Source organism: Nerophis ophidion, linkage group LG19, assembly GCF_033978795.1.
Source record: "Nerophis ophidion isolate RoL-2023_Sa linkage group LG19, RoL_Noph_v1.0, whole genome shotgun sequence".
NCBI lineage: Eukaryota > Metazoa > Chordata > Actinopteri > Syngnathiformes > Syngnathidae > Nerophis > Nerophis ophidion.
Genome location: NC_084629.1, coordinates 8,231,485 through 8,257,798, shown reverse-complemented (window position 1 = coordinate 8,257,798; position 26,314 = coordinate 8,231,485). Strand labels below are relative to the sequence as shown.

General features: G+C 39.6%; 2 protein-coding genes across 2 annotated transcripts in view; both read left to right on the top strand.

Moving 5' to 3' along the window:
- LOC133537918 (rho GTPase-activating protein 6-like) overlaps positions 1-7,185 on the top strand; it is a 115,035-nt gene extending 107,850 nt beyond the window's left edge. Inside the window, exons 16-17 of the transcript XR_009802891.1 lie at positions 6,883-7,006; positions 7,103-7,185. The gene's annotated coding sequence lies outside the window, so the exon portion shown is untranslated. The remainder of the gene's footprint in view (positions 1-6,882; positions 7,007-7,102) is intronic.
- Positions 7,026-26,314, top strand: part of mid1 (midline 1) — a 184,425-nt gene continuing 165,136 nt past the window's right edge. The window contains exon 1 of the mRNA XM_061879079.1: positions 7,026-7,185. The gene's annotated coding sequence lies outside the window, so the exon portion shown is untranslated. The remainder of the gene's footprint in view (positions 7,186-26,314) is intronic.

Below are 26,314 nucleotides of genomic sequence, written 5' to 3'. Positions count from 1 at the left end.
TGTTTGCTTTGTCACCATGGCTGCACATTGTTTCCATCTGCTACTCTCGGATCCCGCACACCTGTTACTACTGATCACTGCCTTATATAAGCCTGCCCCTTTTCGTTCTTCCGTCTCGGATCCTAGTTTGCTTTCACGCAACAGTTGATGACTTGTTTTCCGTACTATTACTCGCTAGCTCTCACGCAACACTTTATTTTATTCCTAGCTTTCATGCTAGTTGTTTTGTTTTCCCTATTTGTTTGTTTTCCTAGCTTTCCATGCTAGCGCTTTTTGTTTGCCTTTCTGCTTAGCTCCCGTGTTTTTGTTCCTAGCCCTTTTATTAATTTAATAAATCTTTTGTTGCTTGCCTTTCGCTGTGTTCTTGCCCGACGCGTCCATGGAGGAACAAATTTGGCATCGCTATGCCGCACAAGTCCCGCATTTTAGCTTTGAAACTCGTTCGAACTGAAACCCTCGTACAGAAACGGTTCAATACAAATACACGTACCGTTACACCCCTAGTATATAGGTAACAAAAAACAACAGGTCGAGCAGATTGTTGTTGTAGTAATTTGATGACACACACATGCACACACACACCTGTATTTGTTACCTTCTTGAGACCTACGAAAAAGGCCTACCTCTTAAGGACTGTCTTCATTATTTCCTTCAAGTTATTACATTATGCTTCTATAAATAATATATTTATTTTATTTTGTAAATTTTGGCCAAAGGGGGCGCATTTCAATTCCTTACACATACTTGTTATTACATATGTTGACCAAAGGGGGAGCACTTTTAAAACCGACAATTTGAAAATTCCTTCCTTTTTGGGACCACCCTAATTTTGATAGATTTCGCCACCAGGGGTGCAAGTGAGACATTCTCTATTAGATGCAATGGTTTTAAGGAATTGGGAACGTGATTTATGTCCTAACTTGTTCACCGGTCCTCATATGGAAGGTAGTTTTCCTTCTGGATGTCTCAAGAAGGGTGGAAATACAAGACACACTCACTGTTACCTTATTGAGACCTCCAAAAAAGGCCTACCTGTTAAGGATTGTCTTCATTATTTACTTCAAGTTATTACATGATGTTTCTATATAATTATTTATTAGTTTTTTTTATTTTTGCGTTTTCATTTTATTACGTTTGGCCGAATGGGTCGCATTTCAATTTCTGACGCACACTTATTACATCTGTTGGCCAGAGGGGGAGCACTTCAAATGTTTACACACACACTTGTTATTTCATATGTTGACCAGAGGGGGAGCACTTTTAAAACCGACAATTTGAAAAATCCCTCCTTTTTGGGACCACCCTAATTTTGATAGATTTCGCCACCAGGGGTGCAAGTGAGACATTCTCTATTAGATGCAATGTTTTTAAGGAATTGGGAACCTGATTTATGTCCTAACTTGTTCACCGGTCCTCATATGGAAGGTAGTTTTCCTTCTGGATGTCTCAAGAAGGGTGGAAATACAAGACACACTCACTGTTACCTTATTGAGACCTCCAAAAAAGGCCTACCTGTTAAGGATTGTCTTCATTATTTACTTCAAGTTATTACATGATGTTTCTATATAATTATTTATTAGTTTTTTTTCTCTGAGCTGCTACCTTACCGTGGTAGAGGAGTTTGCGTGTCCCAATGATCCTAGGAGCTATGTTGTCTGGGGGTTTTCATGCCCCCTGGTAGGGTCTCCCAAGACAAACAGGTCCTAGGTGAGTGATCAGACAAAGAGCAGCTCAAAGACTTCAATGGAATTACAACGAAATGAACCCAGATTTCCCTCGCCCGGACGTGGGTCACCGGGGCCCCGCTCTGGAGCCAGGCCCGGAGTTGGGGCACGATGGCGAGCGCCTGGTGGTCGGGCCTGTTCCCATGGGGCCCGGCCGGGCACAGCCCGAAGAGGCAACGTGGGTCATCCCTCCAATGGGCTCACCACTCATAGGAGGGGCCATAGAGGTCGGGTGCATTGTGAGCTGGGCGGCAGCCGAAGGCAGGGCACTTGGCGGTCCGATCCTCGGCTACAGAAGCTAGCTCTTGGGACGTGGAACGTCACCTCACTGGGGGGGAAGGAGCCTGAGCTAGTGCGCGAGGTAGAGAAGTTCCGGCTGGATAGAGTCGGACTCACCTCGACGCACAGCAAGGGCTCTGGAACCAGTTCTCTCAAGAGGGACTGGACCCTCTTCCACTCTGGCGTTGCCGGCAGTGAGAGGCGACGGGCTGGGGTGGCAATTCTGGTTGCCCCCCGGCTCAAAGCCTGTACGTTTGAGTTCAACCCAGTGGACGAGAGGGTAGCTTCCCTTCGCCTTCGGGTGGGGGGACGGGTCCTGACTGTTGTTTGTGCTTACGCACCAAACAGCAGTTCAGAATACCCACCCTTTTTGGGTACACTCGAGGGAGTACTGGAAAGTGCTCCTCCGGGTGATTCCCTTGTCCTACTGGGAGACTTCAACGCTCATGTTGGCAACGACAGTGAAACCTGGAGAGGCGTGATTGGGAAGAATGGTCGCCCGGATCTAAACCCGAGTGGTGTTTTGTTATTGGACTTTAGTGCTCGTCACAGTTTGTCGATAACAAACACCATGTTCAAACATAAGGGTGTCCAGGGCACCCTAGGCCGCAGCTCCATGATCGACTTTGTAGTTGTGTCATCGGATTTGCGGCCTTATGTTTTGGACACTCGGGTGAAGAGAGGGGCGGAGCTTTCTACCGATCACCACCTTGTGGTGAGTTGGCTGCGATGGTGGGGGAGGATGCCGGACAGACCTGGCAGGCCCAAGCGCATTGTGAGGGTCTGCTGGGAACGTCTGGCAGAGTCTCCTGTCAGAGAGAGTTTCAATTCACACCTCCGGGAGAACTTTGAACATGTCACGAGGGAGGTGCGGGACATTGAGTCCGAGTGGACCATGTTCCGAACCTCTATTGTCGAGGCGGCTGATTGGAGCTGTGGCCGCAAGGTTGTTGGTGCCTGTCGTGGCGGTAATCCCAGAACCCGTTGGTGGACACCAGCAGTGAGGGATGCCGTCAAGCTGAAGAAGGAGTCCTATCGGGTTCTTTTGGCTCATAGGACTCCGGAGGCAGTGGACGGGTACCGACGGGCCAAGCGGTGTGCAGCTTTAGCGGTCGCGGAGGCAAAAACTCGGACATGGGAAGAGTTCGGGGAAGCCATGGAAAACGACTTCCGGACGGCTTCGAAGCGATTCTGGACCACCATACGGCGCCTCAGGAAGGGGAAGCAGTGCACTATCAACACCGTGTATGGTGCGGTTGGTGTTCTGCTGACTTCGACTGCGGATGTTGTGGATCGGTGGAGGGAATACTTCGAAGACCTCCTCAATCCCACCAACACGTCTTTCTTTGAGGAAGCGGTGCCTGGGGAATCTGTAGTGGACTCTCCTATTTCTGGGGCTGAGGTCGCTGAGGTAGTTAAAAAGCTCCTCGGCGGCAAGGCCCCGGGGGTGGATGAGATCCGCCCGGAGTTCCTTAAGGCTCTGGATGCTGTGGGGCTGTCTTGGTTGACAAGACTCTGCAGCATCGCGTGGACATCGGGGGCGGTACCTCTGGATTGGCAGACCGGGGTGGTGGTCCCTCTCTTTAAGAAGGGGGACCGGAGGGTGTGTTCCAACTATCGTGGGATCACACTCCTCAGCCTTCCCGGTAAGGTTTATTCAGGTGTACTGGAGAGGAGGCTTCGCCGGATAGTCGAACCTCGGATTCAGGAGGAACAGTGTGGTTTTCGTCCTGGTCGTGGAACTGTGGACCAGCTCTATACTCTCGGCAGGGTTCTTGAGGGTGCATGGGAGTTTGCCCAACCAGTCTACATGTGCTTTGTGGACTTGGAGAAGGCATTCGACCGTGTCCCTCGGGAAGTCCTGTGGGGAGTGCTCAGAGAGTATGGGGTATCGGAATGTCTTATTGTGGCAGTCCGCTCCCTGTATGATCAGTGTCAGAGCTTGGTCCGCATTGCTGGCAGTAAGTCGGACACGTTTCCAGTGAAGGTTGGACTCCGCCAAGGCTGTCCTTTGTCACCGATTCTGTTCATAACTTTTATGGACAGAATTTCTAGGCGCAGTCAAGACGTTGAGGGGTTCCGGTTTGGTGGCCACGGGATTAGGTCTCTGCTTTTTGCAGATGATGTAGTCCTGATGGCTTCATCTGGCCGGGATCTTCAGCTCTCACTGGATCGGTTCGCAGCCGAGTGTGAAGCGACTGGAATGAGAATCAGCACCTCCAAGTCCGAGTCCATGGTTCTCGCCCGGAAAAGGGTGGAGTGCCATCTCCGGGTTGGGGAGGAGACCCTGCCCCAAGTGGAGGAGTTCAAGTACCTAGGAGTCTTGTTCACGAGTGGGGGAAGAGTGGATCGTGAGATCGACAGGCGGATCGGTGCGGCGTCTTCAGTAATGCGGACGTTGTATCGATCCGTTGTGGTGAAGAAGGAGCTGAGCCGGAAGGCAAAGCTCTCAATTTACCGGTCGATCTACGTTCCCATCCTCACCTATGGTCATGAGCTTTGGGTCATGACCGAAAGGATAAGATCACGGGTACAAGCGGCCGAAATGAGTTTCCTCCGCCGGGTGGCGGGGCTCTCCCTTAGAGATAGGGTGAGAAGCTGTGCCATCCGGGAGGAGCTCAAAGTAAAGCCGCTGCTCCTCCACATCGAGAGGAGCCAGATGAGGTGGTTCGGGCATCTGGTCAGGATGCCACCCGAACGTCTCCCTAGGGATGTGTTTAGGGCACGTCCAGCTGGTAGGAGGCCACGGGGAAGACCCAGGACACGTTGGAAAGACTATGTCTCCCGGCTGGCCTGGGAACGCCTCGGGATCCCCCGGGAAGAGCTAGACGAAGTGGCTGGAGATAGGGAAGTCTGGGCTTCCCTGCTTAGGCTGCTGCCCCCGCGACCCGACCTCGGATAAGCGGAAGATGATGGATGGATGGATGGATAGTTTTTTTAATTTTTGCGTTTTCATTTTATTACGTTTGGCCAAATGGGTCGCATTTCAATTTCTGACGCACACTTATTACATCTGTTGGCCAGAGGGGGAGCACTTCAAATGTTTACACACACACTTGTTATTTCATATGTTGGCCAGAGGGGGAGCACTTCAAATGTTTACACACACACTTGTTATTTCATATGTTGACCAGAGGGGGAGCACTTTTAAAACCGACGATTTGAAAAATCCCTCCTTTTTGGGACCACCCTAATTTTGATAGATTTCGCCACCAGGGGTGCAAGTGAGACATTCTCTATTAGATGCAATGGTTTTAAGGAATTGGGAACGTGATTTATGTCCTAACTTGTTCACCGGTCCTCATATGGAATGTACTTTTCCTTCTGGATGTCTCAAGAAGGGTGGAAATACAAGACACACTCACTGTTACCTTATTGAAACCTCCAAAAAACCCTACCTCTTTAGGACTGTCTTCATTATTTACTTCGTTATTATATGATTTTTCTATATAATTTATTAGTGTTTTTTATTGTAGTTTTTTTTATTTTATTAAGTTTGGCCCAATGGGGCGCATTTTCTTACGCACACTTGTTATTACATCTGTTGGCCAGAGGGGGAGCACTTCAAATGTTTACACACACACTTGTTATTTCATATGTTGACCAGCGGAGGAGCACTTTTAAAACCGACACACAGTCAATTTGAGAAAATCCCTCCTTTTTGGGACCACCTTTTGGACTGCATTGTGCCAAGTGTGAAATTTCGGGGAGGAGGAATTATGATGTAGGGTTGTTTTTTTCAGGAGTTGGGCTTGACCCCTTAGTTCCAGTGAAAGGAACTTTTAATGCTCCAGTATATCAAAACATTTTGGACAATTCCATGCTCCCAACCTTGTGGGAACAGTTCAGAGCGGGCCCATACCTCTTCCAACATGACTGTGCACAAAGCAAGGTCCATAAAGACATGGGTGACAGAGTCTGGTGTAAATTAACTTGACTGGCTTGTGTCACGCCTATGGATTATGTTTTGATTTTGTCATGTTTGGACATGTTATCTTTGTTTTTTTTTGGACCTTCAGTTCTGCTTTTGCACTTCCTGGATGGTTTTTGTCTCCATGCCAACCCATTGATTTTCACCTTGCCCTCAATTCACGCCCCTGTCCTCAGCCCTCACAGCTGTTACTAATCACCATCATAGTCATTATTTAAGCCGTTCTGTTTCCGTCCTCGTCCTGGCAACTTTACCTTACCTTCTGATACCTTAACCACATTTCCATGTATTGACCTTCATGCCTTGCTGTTCGTTTTTCTGACCACGCCACGTAAGTTTTTGTATTAATGCCTCAGTGCAAGTGTTTTTGTTTAACGTTTTTAGTTTACAGCCTTTATTCTAGTCATTTGTTTTTGTAGCCAAGTATTTGTTCTCCGCCACTGTGTGCGCCCTTTGTTTGCCTTTTTGTGTTGTTTTGTTAGAATATCAATGAATATTTGGGACGCCTGGCTCGTCCCAAATATTCTCTGCATCGATAAAAACAACTCAAGTCCAAGCCCATGTTTGACAGCCTGCACAGAGTCCTAACCTGAACCCGACAGAACACCTTTGGGATTAATCAGAACGGAGACTGACAGCCGGGCCTTCTCGACCAACATCAGTGTGTGACCTCACCAATGCGCTTTTGGAAGAATGTTGGGAAATTCCAATGAACACACTCCGCAACCTTGTGGACAGCCTTCCCAGAAGAGTTGCAGCTGTAATAGCTGCAAAAGGTGGACCGACATTATATTGAATCCTATGGGTTAGGAATGGGATGGCACTTCAAGTTCATATGTGAGTCAAGGCAGGTGAACGAAATACTTTTGGCAAGATACCGTAAGTTTAGTTCTAGTTGCTACCAGGGCCTGTGCTGATTCTACACCATTTCTGTCTGTTGGATTTTAGCTGATGCTGGTCTGCTGTGCCTCCAGTCCAAAGAAGGGTTAAAAGACTTTCTCCCCCCCCAGAGGCTCTTCATGCTCCTGTGTAAACCTGCAGCCGAGATGACAGCCAGTCCCGTGTCAGTGAAGTATGTGTGCACACACCCCGATAATGGGAGTGTACAGCAGAGACAGAACACCTTCCACCTCCAACCTCCTGCCTTGTTTACCTCCGGGAATCACAGCAGCTTGCCTGACGCTCTGCACTCGGCTCCGGCCTCCAACCCGCCAGGGAGGAACACTTAGCACCGCAGCCATGGGGAAGCAGGTAAGATCTGATAGAGGGAAAGAGAGAGAAATACCCACTGGCAGCACTGGGGCAGGGCGTGGGTAGTTTATACAAATTAGTTGCAGGTCTTTTATCTGCATTTTACAGACTAGCCAAGCTTGCGAGGCTGAGGTGACTCTCAGGGCATAAATCCTCATGCATAAACCCAAATAAAGCTGCAGCCACACTTCAAGTCTTTTTATATCCTCTACTAATACTTGGATGCTAATTTATGGAAATGAAGATAGCGCCCAGCACTGCACAGCCCACATAAACACTTTAAATGAACAAATGCATTGATACACACACACACACACACACACACACACACATATTCGTGTATTATTTACCTTCTCGAGACCACCGACAAATGCCTACCTCTTTAGGACCACCCTTTCTAGATATATAAAGATATGTATATACAACATTAATAATATATACATACTATGCAAATATGAAAAAGCTTTTAGTTATTATTTTGTTTTGTTTGTAATTTTTTTTTAATCTTCCTGATTTACTTCACGTTATTACGGTATGTCTCTATACACATTTATTTAATTTTTGTAATTAACTTTGGCCAAAGTGGGCGCATTTCAATTTCTTGCACACACTTGTTATTTCATATTTTGACCAGAGGGGGAGCACTTTGAAAACCGACACACATCCATCCATTTCCTACAGCTTATTCCCTTTTGGGCTCGCGGGAGGGCGCTATTACTGTAGATGTAATTGTTTTCCGTATTGAGACCATAATTTGGGTCCTAACTTGTTCACCGATCCTTATATGGAAGGTACTTTTCCTTGTTGATAGAAATACAAAAACACACACACACACACACACATATTCGTGTATTATTTACCTTCTCGGGACCACCGACAAATGCCTACCTCTTAAGGCGCACCCTTTCTAGATATATAAAGATATGTATTTATAATATTATTAATATATACATACTCTGGAAATATAAAAAAGGTAAGCTTTTAGTTGTTTTTTTGTTTTGTTTGTAATTGTTTTTTAATCTTCATGATTTACTTCACGTTGTTACGGTATGTCTCTATACACATTTATTTAATTTTTGTAATTTGGCCGAAGTGGACGCATTTCAATTTCTTGCACACACTTGTTATTTCATATGTTGACCAGAGGGGGAGCACTTTGAAAACCGACACACATCCATCCATTTCCTACCGCTTTTTCCCTTTTGGGGTCGCGGGAGGGCGCTATTACTGTAGATGTAATTGTTTTCCGTATTGAGACCATAATTTGGGTCCTAACTTGTTCACCGACCATATATGGAAGGTACTTTTCCTTGTTGATAGAAATACAAGAACACACACACACACATATTCTTGTATTATTTACCTTCTCGAGACCACCGACAAATGCCTACCTCTTAAGGAGCACCCTTTCTAGATATATAAAGATATGTATTTATAATATTATTAATATATACATACTCTGCAAATATAAAAAAGGTAAGCTTTTAGTTGTTTTTTGTTTTGTTTGTAATTGTTTTTTAATATTCATGATTTACTTCACGTTATTACGGTATGTCTTTATACACATTTATTTAATTTTTGTAATTAACTTTGGCCAAAGTGGGCGCATTTCAATTTCTTGTACACACTTGTTATTTCATATGTTGACCAGAGGGGGAGCACTTTGAAAACCGACACACATCCATCCATTTCCTACCGCTTATTCCCTTTTGGGGTCGCGGGAGGGCGCTATTACTGTAGATGTAATTGTTTTCCGTATTGAGACCATAATTTGGGTCCTAACTTGTTCACCGATCCTTATATGGAAGGTACCTTTCCTTGTTGATAGAAATACAAGAACACACACACACACACACACACACATATTCGTGTATTATTTACCTTCTCGAGACCACCGACAAATGCCTACCTCTTAAGGAGCACCCTTTCTAGATATATAAAGATATGTATTTATAATATTATTAATATATACATACTCTGGAAATATAAAAAAGGTAAGCTTTTAGTTGTTTTTTTGTTTTGTTTGTAATTGTTTTTTAACCTTCATGATTTACTTCACGTTGTTACGGTATGTCTCTATACACATTTATTTAATTTTTGTAATTTGGCCAAAGTGGACGCATTTCAATTTCTTGCACACACTTGTTATTTCATATGTTGACCAGAGGGGGAGCACTTTGAAAACCGACACACATCCATCCATTTCCTACCGCGTATTCCCTTTTGGGCTCGCTTGGGGCGCTATTACTGTAGATGTAATTGTTTTCCGTATTGAGACCATAATTTGGGTCCTAACTTGTTCACCGATCCTTATATGGAAGGTACTTTTCCTTGTTGATAGAAATACAAGAACACACACACACACACACACACACACACACACACACACACACACACGCACACACATATTCTTGTATTATTTACCTTCTCGAGACCACCGACAAATGCCTACCTCTTAAGGAGCACCCTTTCTAGATATATAAAGATATGTATATACAACATTAATAATATATACATACTATGCAAATTTGAAAAATATAAGTTTTTAGTTGTTTTTTTTGTTTTGTTTGTAATTGTTTTTTGATCTTCATGATTTACTTCACGTTATTACGGTATGTCTCTATACACATTTATTTAATTTTTGTAATTAACTTTGGCCAAAGTGGGCGCATTTCAATTTCTTGCACACACTTGTTATTTCATATGTTGACCAGAGGGGGAGCACTTTGAAAACCGACACACATCCATCCATTTCCTACCGCTTATTCCCTTTTGGGGTCGCGGGAGGGCGCTATTACTGTAGATGTAATTGTTTTCCGTATTGAGACCATAATTTGGGTCCTAACTTGTTCACCGATCCTTATATGGAAGGTACTTTTCCTTGTTGATAGAAATACAAGAACACACACACACACATATTCGTGTATTATTTACCTTCTCGAGACCACCGACAAATGCCTACCTCTTAAGGAGCACCCTTTCTAGATATATAAAGATATGTATATACAACATTAATAATATATACATACTATGCAAATATGAAAAATATAAGTTTTTAGGTTTTTTTTTGTTTTGTTTGTAATTGTTTTTTAATCTTCATGATTTACTTCACGTTATTACGGTATGTCTCTACACACATTTATTTAATTTTTGTAATTTGTCAAAAGGGGGCGCATTTCAATTTTTTGCACACACTTGTTATTTCATATGTTGACCAGAGGGGGAGCACTTAGAAAACCGACACACATCCATCCATTTCCTACCGCTTATTCCCTTTTGGGGTCGCGGGAGGGCGCTATTACTGTAGATGTAATTGTTTTCTGTATTGAGACCATAATTTGGGTCCTAACTTGTTCACCGATCCTTATATGGAAGGTACTTTTCCTTGTTGATAGAAATACAAAAACACACACACACACACACACACACACATATTCTTGTATTATTTACCTTCTCGAGACCACCGACAAATGCCTGCCTCTTAAGGAGCACCCTTTCTAGATATATAAAGATATGTATATACAACATTAATAATATATACATACTATGCAAATATGAAAAATATAAGTTTTTAGTTGTTTTTTTTGTTTTGTTTGTAATTGTTTTTTAATCTTCATGATTTACTTCACGTTATTACGGTATGTCTTTATACACATTTATTTAATTTTTGTAATTAACTTTGGCCAAAGTGGGCGCATTTCAATTTCTTGCACACACTTGTTATTTCATATGTTGACCAGAGGGGGAGCACTTTGAAAACCGACACACATCCATCCATTTCCTACCGCTTATTCCCTTTTGGGGTCGCGGGAGGGCGCTATTACTGTAGATGTAATTGTTTTCCGTATTGAAACCATAATTTGGGTCCTAACTTGTTCACCGATCCTTATATGGAAGGTACTTTTCTTTGTTGATAGAAATACAAGAACACACACACACACACACACACACATATTCTTGTATTATTTACCTTCTCGAGACCACCGACAAATGCCTACCTCTTAAGGAGCACCCTTTCTAGATATGTATTTATAATATTATTAATATATACATACTCTGCAAATATAAAAAAGGTAAGCTTTTAGTTGTTTTTTTGTTTTTTTTGGAATTGTTTTTTAATCTTTATGATTTACTTCACCTTGTTACGGTATGTCTCTATACACATTTATTTAATTTTTGTAATTTGGCCAAAGTGGGCGCATTTCAATTTCTTGCACACACTTGTTATTTCATATGTTGACCAGAGGGGGAGCACTTTTAAAACCGACACACATCCATCCATCCATCCATTTCCTACCGCTTATTCCCTTTTGGGGTCACGGGGGGCGCTGGCGCATATCTTAGCTACAATCGGGCGGAAGGCAGGGTACACCCTGGACAAGTCGCCACCCCATCCCAGGGCCAACACAGGTAGACAGCCAACATTCACAATACATTCACACACTAACCGACACAGATCCCACCTTTTTGGGATCACTCTCATTTTGATAGATTTCACCACCACGGGTTCCAAATGAGAAAATTCTCTATTTCTGTAGATGTAATTGTTTTCCGTATTGAGACCATAATTTAGGTGCTAACTTGTTCACCGGTCCTTATATGGAAGGTACTTTTCCTTGTTGATAGTAATACAAGAACACACACACACACACACACATACGTGTTTGGGTGACATATGAGGACTTATGACAAAAACGTGACATATGGGGACATGCCTTTCCAATGGTCCTACAGGCCTGGGAATCAGACGGTTAGTGAACCAGAATTTTAGAAACACAGTGGTCTATTGAGATTTTTGCAACTCTTTTGTTTTTTTCTGAACCTGATTTTTATGGTACATATGAGGACTTGTCAGGTTTAGGTGACAAATGAAGACCAGAGTGTTTAAGATTTCAAGTTTATGTGACATATGACGACCATGACGTCACAGAGTGTTTAAGATTTCAGGTTCATGTGACATATGATGACCATGACGTCACAGAGTGTTTAAGATTTCAAGTTTATGTGACATATGATGACCATGACGTCACAGAGTGTTTAAGATTTCAAGTTTGTGAAATATGACAACCATGACATCACAGAGTGTTAAAGATTTCAGGTTCATGTGACTTATGATGACCATGACATCACAGAGTGTTTAAGATTTCAAGTTTATGTGACATATGACGACCATGACGTCACAGAGTGTTTAAGATTTCAGGTTCATGTGACTTATGAGGCTAATGACATCAGAGACTTAACAAAACCACCTGAGTTGGTTTAGTTGATGTGTTGTCATTTAAAACAAATCCCAATCCCATGCTACTGTAATCTAAAACCAAGAAGAGTTTAAAAGAAACATGGGTAAAAATGTAATTGTCGACTAAGTGTAACTGAATTGTTTTTGTGGATTTTGTCGCTAAGAATTATATGGAATAAATACAAAACGCTTGCTGTTTATTTTGCTTTTTTAATTGCTGGTAACATACTCAAACTACCACAGAAGATGTGGGAAAACATTTTTTTTCCCTTTTTTAAATATAATTCTGTTATGGATGTAGTACTTGATGGCAAGCCAATCTCTGTCCTGTAGAGCTACTAGTTCTTTATGGAGGCAGGCTTCACAATCTTTTTTACCTGGTACTTTGTTGCCAGTTACAAAATGCAACATGTGTCATTCAACTGCTTCCACTTCTTCCCCTTTGCAGTTGTCATAAAGGAGACAAAATACAATTTCTTACTGAAGGAATAATGACTATAACACAGTGAAAAGGTGCAAAACGTAACATAATATTCTAGTAAATAATGTGGATTATTTATTTACCCCGCTTTGGAGTGGACCAAGTGGAAGAAGCTTGAGACATACCTACTTCCAGCGATTTGTCCTGCTGTCAATCTGAAAGGAAGAATTAGAAAACTGTAAAAGTAAACATTTAACATATTGTGCTTTGTGAAGTAGCGGAGTATGTGTTGTCTGTCTATTTATGAATAATGCAGACGAGGAGTGTTGGCTGAGTTCTTAACGTTTACTTTCAGAGCGTGCATATCACAACATACAAGATGCCGTCATGGCGACACAACCTATCCCGGGCTACCGCGCATGCTCGTCACTCCTGTTGCATGCTGGGTAGGGTAGTTTTTTTTCCCCTGGCTCATAACATTACAATATAGTACCATGTATATGCGTTCAGTTTATCAAAGCACCAAGCAAACAGATATGGTCATAATTATTTTAAGTGCACTACGCAGAATAAACACAACATTATTAATATTGCTACTACGGATAATTTGATCCAAAATTCCCTAAAACAGCCCACTACCTATAATATAGGTTTTTTAAACATAAGATCCCTGATAAAAAAAAAAATGTTTCTGCTGTTACCTCAGAAATTGCCTGTTCAGATGTTATGATTGTGGCTCAGAGTTTTGTATGTAGATTATATTTATTTTCCTTAACAAACAGGATAACTTAAATACCCTGGCAGTGGTAGTAATAAGCTTAAATGTTTGTATTTACATTTTTTGAGTTGATTTTCATAAAATTTGCTATTTAACTGCTACTGTTTAACAAGGACTGATTTAAATTGTGTTTGCACAACAAATGTTTTGGCGCTTTTGTTCATGTGGAAGAATATTCCAATAAAGGTGCACTACACACTACTTTTGAATTCATTATTGGGCTTTGCGTATACAATGCATTTAATCGCGATTAATAAGAGAAATAGTGTGATTAACTTCGATTAAAAATTTGCAAATCCTTTTCAACCCATATTCAATTGAAAGCATTACAAAGACAACATATTTGATGTTCAAACTCAAACTTTTTTTTTTTTGCAAATAATAATTAACTTTGAATTTCATGGCTGCAACACGTGCCAAAGTAGTTGGGAAAGGGCATGTTCACCACTGTGTTACATCACATTTTCTTTTAACAACACTCAATAAACGTTTGGGAACTGAGGAAACTAATTGTTGAAGCTTTGAAAGTGGAATTCTTTACCATTCTTGCTTGATGTACAGCTTAAGTTGTCGTGTTTTACGCTTCATAATGCGCTACACATTTTCGATGGGAGACATGTCTGGACTGCAGGCGGGCCAGGAAAGTACCCGCACTCTTTTACTACGAAGACACGCTGTTGTAACACGTGGCTTGGCATTGTTTTGCTGAAATAAGCAGGGGCGTCCATGATAATGTTGCTTGGATGACAACATATGTTGCTCCAAAACCTGTATGGACCATTCAGCATTAATGGTGCCTTCTCAGATGTGTAAGTTACCCATGCTTTGGGCACTAATACACCCCCATACCATCACACATGCTGGCTTTTGAACTTTGCGCCGGATGGTTATTTTCCTCTTTGTTCCGGAGAACACCACGTCCACAATTTCCATATATAATTTGAAATGTGGACTCGTCAGACCACAGAACACTTTTCCACTTTGCATCAGTCCATCTTAGATGAGTTCGGGCCCAGCGAAGCCCGCGGCGTTCCTCTGTGTTGTTGATAAATGGCATTTGCTTTGCATAGTAGAGTTTTAACTTGCATTTACAGATGTAGCGACCAACTGTAGTAACTGACAGTGGTTTTCTGAAGTATTTCTGAGCCCATGTGGTGATATCTTTTATACACTGATGTCGGTTTTTAATGCAGTACATCGCTTACGTGCAGTGATTTCTCCAGATTCTCTGAACCTTTTGATAATTTTACGGACCGTAGATGGTAAAATCCCTAAATTCTTTGCAAAAAAAATGTTTAGCAGTTTTAACATCAAATATGTTGTCTTTGTAGCATATTCAACAGAATTGGGGTTGAAAATTCTTTGCAAATCATTGTATCCTGTTTATATGTACATCTAACACAATTTCCCAACTCATATGGAAACGGGGTTTGAATGTATTTATATATATATAGCCTATTATTTGCGCACTATTTACAAGTTATGTACCAAAAACACGACCACCGAAAAAATACTTTGATCAATGAAAACAGCGCTGCAGAAACCGGCTGTAAACAAGAGGCACTGCATTTTCTGAATTGAAACACTCATTTTAAAGCTTTGACATTAACATTTTAACACACACTACTCTGGTTCAGAAAATATGAGGACCTTATATGAAACACACCTAGGTCTTTCTTGGTTCAAACAATATGAGGACATGACGAGTGCTCACAAGTAGAATTTATGTTGTTGACTTGTAACATCTCCTGTTTTGCTAAACATGAGTTCCAAACTCCCCACTGACTAACATGGATGTACCCTTACGAAAATGTTGTCATATAAACTGATCTGTGAGAGATTAAAATTAATAAATGTCTTTCAAAATATAGGTTGGGTCAAATTTAGAGCAGATATAGTAAAAATAGACATGTAATAACCTGTTGGAGGGATGAAGTCGGTTTATGGCTGTCATCTGAATCTAGAGAATGTTGAGATAGAACCTCAACAGTTGGTTTCTGCAACAAAACAAAAATATAATGTCATAACTAATTAATTATAACATTCTCACCACTTTTTGTTGATAAAAATCTGAGCATACAATGCCAGATAAAGGGTAAAGATTATTACAGAGTTTCAGCTCTTAGACAATTCAATAAGAATGTAACACACACAAAAATCTGGTTCAGAAAATATGAGGACCTGAATTGAGACACTCATTTTAAAGCTTTGACATTAACATTGTAACACACATTTTCTGGTTCAGAAAATATGAGGACCTTATATGAAACACACCTAAGTGTTTCTTGCTTCAAACAATATAAGGACATGACGAGTGCTCACATGTAGAATTTATGTTGTTGACTTGTAACATCTCCTGTTTTGCTAAACATGAGTTCTAAACTTTCTACTGACTAACATGGATGTACCCTTGCGAAAAAGTTGTCATATAAACTGATCTGTGAGAGATTAAAATAAATAAATGTCTTTCAAAATATAGGTTGGGTCAAATTTAGAGCAGATATAGTAAAAATAGACATGTAATAACCTGTTGGAGGGATGAAGTCAGTTAATGGCTCACATCTGAATCTGGAGAATGTTGAAATGGAACCTCAACAGTTGGTTTCTGCAACAAAACACAAAAATATAATGTCAGAACTAATTAATTATAACATTATCAGCACTTTTTGTTGATAAAACTCTGAGCATACAATGCCAGATAAATAGAAAATATTATTACAGAGTTTCAGCTCTTAGACAATTAATTAAGAATATAAAACACACTAAAATCTGGTTCAGAAAATATGAGGACCTGAATTGAGTCACTAATTTTAAAGCTTGGACATTAACATTGTAACACACACTAATCTGGTTTAGAAAATATGAGGACCTTATATGAAACACACCTAAGTCTTTCTTGGATCAAACAATATAAGGACATGACGAGTGGTCACATGTAGAATGTATGTTGTTGACTTGTAACATCTCCTGTTTTGCTAAACATGAGTTCCAAACTCCTTACTGACTAACATGGATGTACCCTTACGAAAATGTTGTCATATAAACTGATCTGTGAGAGATTAAAATTAATAAATGTCTTTCAAAATATAGGTTGGGTCACATTTAGAGCAGATATAGTAAAAATAGACTTGTAATAACCTGTTGGAGGGATGAAGTCGGTTTATCGCTCACATCTGAATCTGGAGAATGTTGAGATAGAACCCCAACAGTTGGTGTCTGCAACAAAACACAAAAATATAATGTCAGAACTAATTAATTATAACATTAACAACCACTTTTGGTTGATAATATTCTGAGCATATAATTCTACATAAACAGTAAAGATTATTATAGCGTTTTAGCTCTTAGACTATTATTTAAGAATGTAACATTCACTAAAATGTGGTTCAGAAAATATGAGGACCTGGATTGAAACACTCATTTTAAAGCTTTGAATTAAACATTGTAACACACACTAATGTGGTTCAGAAAAATATGAGGACCTTATATGAAACACACTGAAGTCTTTTTTAGCTCAAACAATATGAGTACATGACAAGTGATCACATATAGAATTCATGTTGCTGACCTGTAACATCTCCTGTTTTGCTAAACATGAGTTGTAAATTCCACAGACTAACATGGAAGTACGCTTAAAACATTTTTGTCATATAAACTGATCTGTGAGAGGTTAAAAGGATTAAATGTCTTTTGAAGTATAGGTTGTGTCAAGTTTTTAGCAGATATAGGGCAGCACGGTGGGACACGGGTTAGTGCATGTGCGTCACAAATCGAAGGTCCTGAGTAGTCCTGAGTTAAATCCTGGGCTCGTGATCTTTCTGTGTGGAGTTTGCATGTTCTCCCCGTGACTGCGTGGGTTCCCTCCGGGTACTCCGGCTTCATCTTACCTCCAAAGACATGCACCTGGGGATAGGTTGATTGGCAACACTAAATTGGCCCTAGTGTGTGAATGTGAGTGTAAATGTTGTCTATTTGTGTTGGCCGTGTAATGAGGTGGTGACTTGTCCAGGGTGTACTCCGCCTTCCGCCCGAATGCAGCTCAGATAGGCTCAAGCACACCCCGCCAACCCAAAAAAGGGACAGGTAGTAGAAAATGGATGGATGGATGGATAGTAAAATAGTCAAGTCATAACCTGTTGGAGGGATGAAGTCGGTTTATCGCTCACATGAATCTGGAGAATGTTGAGATAGAACATCAACAGTTGGTGTCTGCAACAAAACACATAAAAATAATGTTAGAACTTATTAATTATAACATTATCAGCACTTTTTGTTGTTAACATTATGAGCATATAATGCCAGATAAATAGTAAAGATATTTATAGAGGGTTTCTGTCTCTTGTCCCGCTCATGTCTTGAGATGAACTTCCCTCGGTACTCGACCACAAAAGAACCTTTTTAAATTGATGCAAGAGCAAATACACCATATCCTGATAAAACAGTTTATCAATTAACAATGTTTGGAATATCTGTTTTAAAAAGGAATAATAATAGTCGTTACTTGACTAAAAATTCAATTACAAACAGAATTACTCTTTCATAAATGTAAATAATTATTAAATTAAGTACAAACCCCGTTTCCATATGAGTTGGGAAATTGTGTTAGATGTAAATATAAACAGAATACAATGATTTGCAAATCCTTTTCAACCCATATTCAGTTGAATATGCTACAAAGACAACATATTTGATGTTCAAACTGATAAACATTTTTTTGGTGCAAATAATCATTAACTTTAGAATTTGATGCCAGCAACACGCAACAAACAAGTTGGGAAAGGTGGCAATAAATACTGATAAAGTTAAGAAATGCTCATCAAACACTTATTTGGGACATCCCACAGGTGTGCAGGCTAATTGGGAACAGGTGGGTGCCATGATTGGCTATAAAAAACAGCTTCCCAAAAAATGCTCAGTCTTTCACAGGAAAGGATGGGGCGAGGTACACCCCTTTGTCCACAACTGCGTGAGCAAATAGTCAAACAGTTTAAGAACAACCTTTCTCAAAGTGCAATTGCAAGAAATTTAGGGATTTCAACATCTACGCTCCATGATATCATCAAAAGGTTCAGAGAATCTGGAGAAATCACTCCACGTAAGCGGCATGTCTGGAAACTAACATTGAATAACCGTGACCTTCCATCCCTCAGACGGCACTGTATCAAAAACCGACATCAATCTCTAAAGGATATCACCACATGAGTTCAGGAACACTTCAGAAAACCACTGTCACTAAATACAGTTTGTTGCTATATCTGTAAGTGCAAGTTAAAGATCTATTATGCAAAGCGAAAGCCATTTATCAACAACATCCAGTAACGCCGCCGGCTTCTCTGGGCCCGAGATCATGTAAGATGGACTGATGCAAATTGGAAAAGTGTTCTGTGGTCTGACGAGTCCACATTTCAAATTGTTTACGGAAATATTCAACATGGTGTCATCCGGATCAAAGGGGAAGCGAACCATCCAGACTGTTATCGACGCAAAGTTGAAAAGCCAGCATCTGTGATGGTATGGGGGTGCATTAGTGCCCAAGGCATGGGTAACTTACACATCTGTAAGTTACCCATCTGTTTGGAACAACATTTGCTGCCATTTAAGCGCCGACTTTTTCATGTACGCCCCGGCTTATTTCAGCAAGACAATGCCAAGCCACATTCAGCACGTGTTCAGCTTCATAAAAAAAGAGTGCAGGTACTTTCCTGGCCGGCCTGCAGTCCTATCAAAAATGTGTGGTGCATTATGAAGCGTAAAATACGACAGAGGAGACCCCGGACTGTTGAACGACTGAAGCTCTACATAAAACAAAAATGGGAAAGAATTCCACCTTCCAAGCTTCAACAATTAGTTTCCTCAGTTCCCAAACGGTTATTGAGTGTTGTTGAAAGAAAAGGTGATGTAACACAGTGGTGAACATGCCCTCTCCCAACTACTTTGGCACGTATTGCAGCCATGAAATTCTAAGTTAATTATTATTTGTAAAAAAAATTATTCCGTTTGGACTTGTCCACGGTGTACCCCGCCTTCCGCCCGATTGTAGCTGAGATAGGCGCCAGTGCCCCCCGCGACCCCACAAGGGAATAAGAGGTGGATGGATGGATGGATTTACATCTAACACAATTTCCCGACTCATATGGAAACGGGGTTTGTAATTAATGTGTTACTTGAAAAAGAAAAGTTTTAAATATCTAGCATATGCAGTTGAGAGACATTTCATGAGAGCAGAGTGTGTGTGTGCCTTTAAAAAGCTGTGCCTTTTGCCAAGTGACGTGGGACTTCAGCGCCCAGACATAGCAGAATAGTTCAGCTGTATTTTTTAGCTTAGCAGTGGCAGTTAAGATAGTTCTGTTGAATGTTTTTGTTCGCGTGTGGATGAGGCCTTTTTCTATTTGATATCGTGTTCGTAATTACTTCTGGGGGTTGCTTTCATTAGTAAAAAGATATTACCTGCACTAACCCTTTTGTGCTTCTAACGCTGTCTTGTTGACATACAATCACATCAAAAGTAGCATGCCAGATTACATAAAACGCATCGTAACAGCGTTGTAGCGTACATAAAAGTTATTAGATTACTCGTTACCGGTAAAAGTAACAGCATTAGTAACATCGTTTTCATATACCGCTGTTATACCATCCATCCATCCATCCATCATCTTCCGCTTTTCCGAGGTGGGGTCGCGGTGGCAGCAGCCTAAGCAGGGAAGCCCAGACTTCCCTCTCCCCAGCCACTTCGTCTAGCTCTTCCCGGGGGATCCCGAGGCGTTCACAGGCCAGCCGGGAAACATAATCTTCCCAACGTGTCCTGGGTCTTCCCCGTGGCCTCCTACCGGTTGGACGTGCCCTAAACACCTCCCTAGGGAGGCGTTCAGGTGGCATCCTGACCAGATGCCCGAACCACCTCATCTGGCTCCTCTCCATGTGGAGGAGCAGCGGCTTTACTTTGAGTTCCTCCCGGATGGCAGAGCTTCTCACCCTATCTCTAAGGGAGAGCCCCAAACTCATTTCGGCCGCTTGTACCCGTGATCTTATCCTTTCGGTCATGACCCAAAGCTCATGACCATAGGTGAGGATGGGAACGTAGATCGACCGGTAAATTGAGAGCTTTGCCTTCCGGCTCAGCTCCTTCTTCACCACAACGGATCGATACAACGTCCGCATTACCGAAGACGCCACACCGATCTGCCTGTCGATCTCACGATCCACTCTTCCCCCACTCGTGAACAAGACTCCGAGGGGCCATAGAGGTCGGGTGCATTGGGACGTGGAACGCTGTTATTCCAAACACTTCTAATTAAAGCCATATAATACAACCTCTATTAGACAGTAAGGAAATGATCCAAATGAGATGTTGATACAGTTACCATTGATATGATACATAACAAGACAAACCTTTCCAATCATTGATCCACTGGGCCTTAAAACAAGACTTGTCACATCCAGATCAAATAAACTCGGTGGCTTCAGCCTCAGGATTACGTCCCGGTCTTCTTTTGGACACGATGTCTATATCATGTGTTGATGCGCCTAACAAATCCACACATAAAAATGAAAAAAGTCAGTGACACAGAAATAAAACAAAGAACTAAACCCTTCAAAAACTGTTAAATTTAGGCTCAATGCAGACATGAAGCTTCTCAAACAAAGAACTAATGTAACAATATCAGTAACATGCCAACTCCACAGTGCTTATCAGATTGAAATATTTGTATTTGAGAAAAAGTATAAACAATTTGAAGAACTTTAGTCTGTCTTGTTTAAAATTAAGAAAAGGTTTACTTGCATAGTGATCAAGGGTGATGGGTCAAATGCAGAGAATAATTTCACCACACCTAGTGTGTGTGTGCCAATCACTGCTACTTATAATCTTCCATGCAACTTAAAAAAAAAAAATTAAATGCCTTGGCCTTGGCCCAGAACTGAAATAGCTTTATTTAACCTCATAAAATCAAATCTGGTTGCAATTAATAACAAAAAACATTTAACTGTTGTTTATAATGAACTATTTTCCTATGTTAAAAAACATTGGTCTATTTAATTACGTTAAACTCCATTTTATGCTCACCTGATTCAACCATGCTGACGAAGACTGTCAAAGATGGTTTGTGACCAAGATAGATGTCCCCCTCTGGTGATGCAGGTCCCGGAAGTGCTGTTCACTGAGCGCTCTGTTGTGCTCAAAATCGTGTGTGAAGTTTTGTATTTCGATTATAAATGGTCCTTTTGGAAAACCCTTTTTATATATATATTCAATATTAAGTGTGATACGTGAGCTGTATAACTTCCATGATGAAAATAGTTAACTAGTGATTTAGCCCTCTGTTAGGAGCAGACATCATCCACTGGCCAATCAGGCAGCGCCTAACTGAAAATTGGACCAATCAGACGCCGAGACTCTTCAGAGTGGGCGGAAGTAACCATCTTGAACACAATGTAAAGTGAATACCTCCAAAAACAATCGCCAATTGAATCCAAAATTTGTCCCAAAGATAAAAATACCTAAATCATGTGCTATTGTAACCATTTGAAAATATTAAATACTGTATGTAGTTTGAATTGCATTTGAATTATTGTCTTAGTCTCAATCAAGGTTTATGCAAAAACCTACATTTCAGGCACATTTAAATTAATTATTGTGCGGCATTGTATTTTAGTCAACATAATAGCAAAAAGCCCAATACAGTAAAATACTGAATCAAACCAATTAAATCATCACCATAATCCCTTTATTACTAACTGTCTAGCCCAAATCCTCTCCAGATAAACCAAATGAATAGATAAAACTAACATAAAAAAGGTTGAGATCATCAGATCAGTTGAACATGTGTTATTTGATTTAGAATTTAAAAGTATGTTTATTGCTGTAATGATTAGATGTTTTTCAAAATGTTGGAGTGTGTGAGTTTCTGACCCACATGACATATGAGGACATATGACATATCAGGACAAGTGTGTGTGTGTGTGTGTCATAATAGCAAAGATGGCCACTAGGGGCAAAATCGAAGGTGAGCAAAAAAATTAAACACACTTTCACACACTTTTTCTGAAAATTTGACAAATGAAGACTTCAGAGATTTTTGGTCTGGGAACATGCTGGGAGGGTCTAGAACACGATAGCATTGCGGGAAATATGGGGACATGGAAAATGTCCCCATATTTCAACAGGTCCTCATATGTAAGGTGAAATTTCATAAAAATGTCCCCATATGTCACTTTGACAAACGCACACACACACACACACACACACACACACACACACACACACACACACACAGATTCTAGTACTTGTGACCTTCTTGAGACCTCCGAAAAATGGCTACCTCTTTAGGACCACCCTTTTCTAGATAAATAAAGATTTGTATTTACAACATTAAGAATATATACATACCATGCAAATATAAAAAAGCTTGTTGTGAAAAATTACTTGGAATTTCTCAAGAAAAAGGCCACAATTTCCCCCAAAAAACTTAGAATTTTAGCATTATTATATTAAAAGTCGTACTTTTACTCAACACAATGCAAAAAATTTTACGAGAAAAACTAAATATGTGTCCAATATTATGATAAAAGTTGGAATTTTACTCAATAGCAGACGCAATTTTACAAGAAAAGCTTAAAATTCTGGCAATTTTATGAAAAATCGTAGTTTAACGCGACAAAAGTCACAATTTTATAAGAAAACTTAAACATCTGGGCAATATTATAATATTAATAATCAGAATTTTATCCCCCAAAATTATGACAAAAATCATAATTTGTCACAAAAAAGCCACAATTTTAAAAGAACAAAAAACAAATTGCAATATTGTGATACAAGACAGAATTTTTTACGACAAATGTCACTATTTTGCAGCATTTTACATTAAAAAATTATAATTTTACAAGAAATTATTGAAATATTACAGAAACAGGAAGAATATGAGAAATAGTTTCCAATTTACATTGTGGAAAAAAACATTTTGTTGTTTTTGAATTTTTTGTTTGTAATTGGTTTTTAATCTTCATTATTTACTTCAACATTTTACAGTATGTTTCTGTATGCCTGTTTATTTTATTTTTTTAATACATTTTGGCCAAAGGGGGTGCATTTTACACACACTTCTTACTACATATGTTTGCCAGAAGAGGAGCATTTAAATTGTTTTACACACACTTGTTATTACATATGTTGACCAGAGGGAGAGCACTTTTAAAAACGACACAGTCAATTTAAAAAATCGCTCCTTTTTGGGACCACCCTCATTTTGATAGATTTCACCACTAGGTGTGCAAAAGAGATATTCTCTATGGTTTTTCGTATTGGGACCATGATTTATGTTCTAACTTGTTCACCGGTCCTCATATGGAAGCTACTTTTCTTTCTTGATGTCTCAAGAAGCATAGAAATGCAAGAACACACACACACACACACACACACACACACACACACACACACACACACACACACACACACACACACACACACACACACACACACACACACACACACACACACATTTATTCTTGAGACCTCCGAAAAATGCCTACCTCTTTTGTACCACCCTTTCTAGAAAGATAAAGATTTGTATTTCCAACATTAATAATTTATACATACTGTGCAAATGTAAAAAACCTTGTGGTAAAAAAAAAAATACTTGGAATTTCACATGAAAAAGGCCACAATTTCACAAAGAAAACTTAGAATTTTGTCTGTATTAAAATAAAAGTCAGAATTTTACTCAACGCAAGGCAAGCTTTTACAAGAAAAACTAAATAATCGTGCAATATTATGATACAAGTTGGAATTCTACTCAATAACAGACACAATTTTACAAGAAAAGCTTAAAATTCTGGCAATTTTATGAAAAATTGTAGTTTAATCCGACAAATGTCACAATTTTATAAGAAAACGTAATCATTTTTCGCAATATTATAGTAATGATAATAATCAGAATTTTACTTGGCAAAATTACGCCAAAAATCATAATTTGTCATAATAAATGCCACAATTGTACAAGAACAACAAAAAATTGGCAATATTGTGATACAAGTCAGAATTTTATATGACACATGTCACCATTTTGCAGTAAAATGTAATCATTTTGCATAAAAAAAAGCAATAATCATACAAGAAAATATTGCAATATTACAGAAACAGGAAGAATATGAGAAATGGTTTCCAATCTTATAAGAAAGAAGTCGACATTGTGGAAAAAAAAAAAAAAATATTTCAAAGTTTTTGTTTGTAATTTGCGTTTAATCTTTATTATGTACTTCAAGTTATTACAGTATGCATATTCATTTATTTATTTTTACACATTTTGGCCAAAGCGGGCGCATTTACATGTTTTGCACACACTTGTTATTACATATGTTTGCCAGAGGTGGAGCATTTCAATTATTTACACACACTTGTTATTTCATATGTTGACCAGAGGGGCAGCACTTTTAAAACCGACACACAAAATCCTTCCTTTTTGGGACCACCCTAATTTTGATAAATTTCACCACCAGGGGTCCAAATGAGATATTCTCTATTAGATGCAATGGTTTTCCGTATTGGGACCATGATTTATGTCCTAACTTGTTCACCGGCTCTCATATGGAAGGTATTTATCCTTGTTGATGTCTCAAGAAGGGTAGAAATACAAGAACACACACACACACACACACACACACACACACACACACACACACACACACACACACACCCACACACACACACAAATGGCTACCTCTTTAGGACCACCCTTTCTAGATATATAAAGATTTGTATTTACAACTTTAATAATATATACATACTATACAAATATAAAAAAGCTTGTTGTGAAAAATGAGTGGGAATTTCACAAGAAAAACTTAGAATTCTGACAGTATTATAATAAAAGTCGTCATTTTACTCAACGCAAGGCCACATTTTACGAGAAAAACTAAACATTTGTGTAAAATTATGATAAAATTTGGAATTTTACTCAATAACAAACACAATTTTACAAGAAAAGCTTAAAACTCTGGCAATTTTATGAAAAGTCCTAGTTTTACTGTACAAAAGTCACAATTTTCTATGGAAACTTAAACATTTAGACTATATCGTAATAATAATAATCAGAATCTTACTTGGCAAAATTACGCCAAAAATCATAATTTGTCGCAAAAAAATGCCACAATTTTACATGAACAACAAAAAAATGGGGCAATATTGCGATACAAGTCAAAATTTTATGACAAATGTCACCATTTTGCAGTAAAAAGTAATAATTTTACTTTAAAAAAGTAATAAGTATACAAGAAAATATTGCAATATTGCAGAAACAGGAAGATTATGAGAAATAATTTACAATTTTATAAGAAAAAAGTCGACATTGTGAAATAAATGTTTATTTTCGAATTTTTTGTCTGTAATTGGTTTTTAATCTTCATTATTTACTTCGTTATCACAGTATGTTTCTGTATGAATATTTTTTTTTTTTTTTTATAAATTTTGGCCAAAGGGGGCGCATTTACATTTTTTACACACACTTGTTATTACATATGTTTGCCAGAGGAGGAGCATTTCAATTTTTTAAACACACTTGTTATTTCATATGTTGACCAGAGGGGGAGCACTATTAAAACCGACACACAAAATGCCTCCTTTTTGTGATATTTCACCACCAGGGGTGCAAATGAAATATTCTCTATTCGATGCAATTATTTTCTGTATTGGGACCATGAT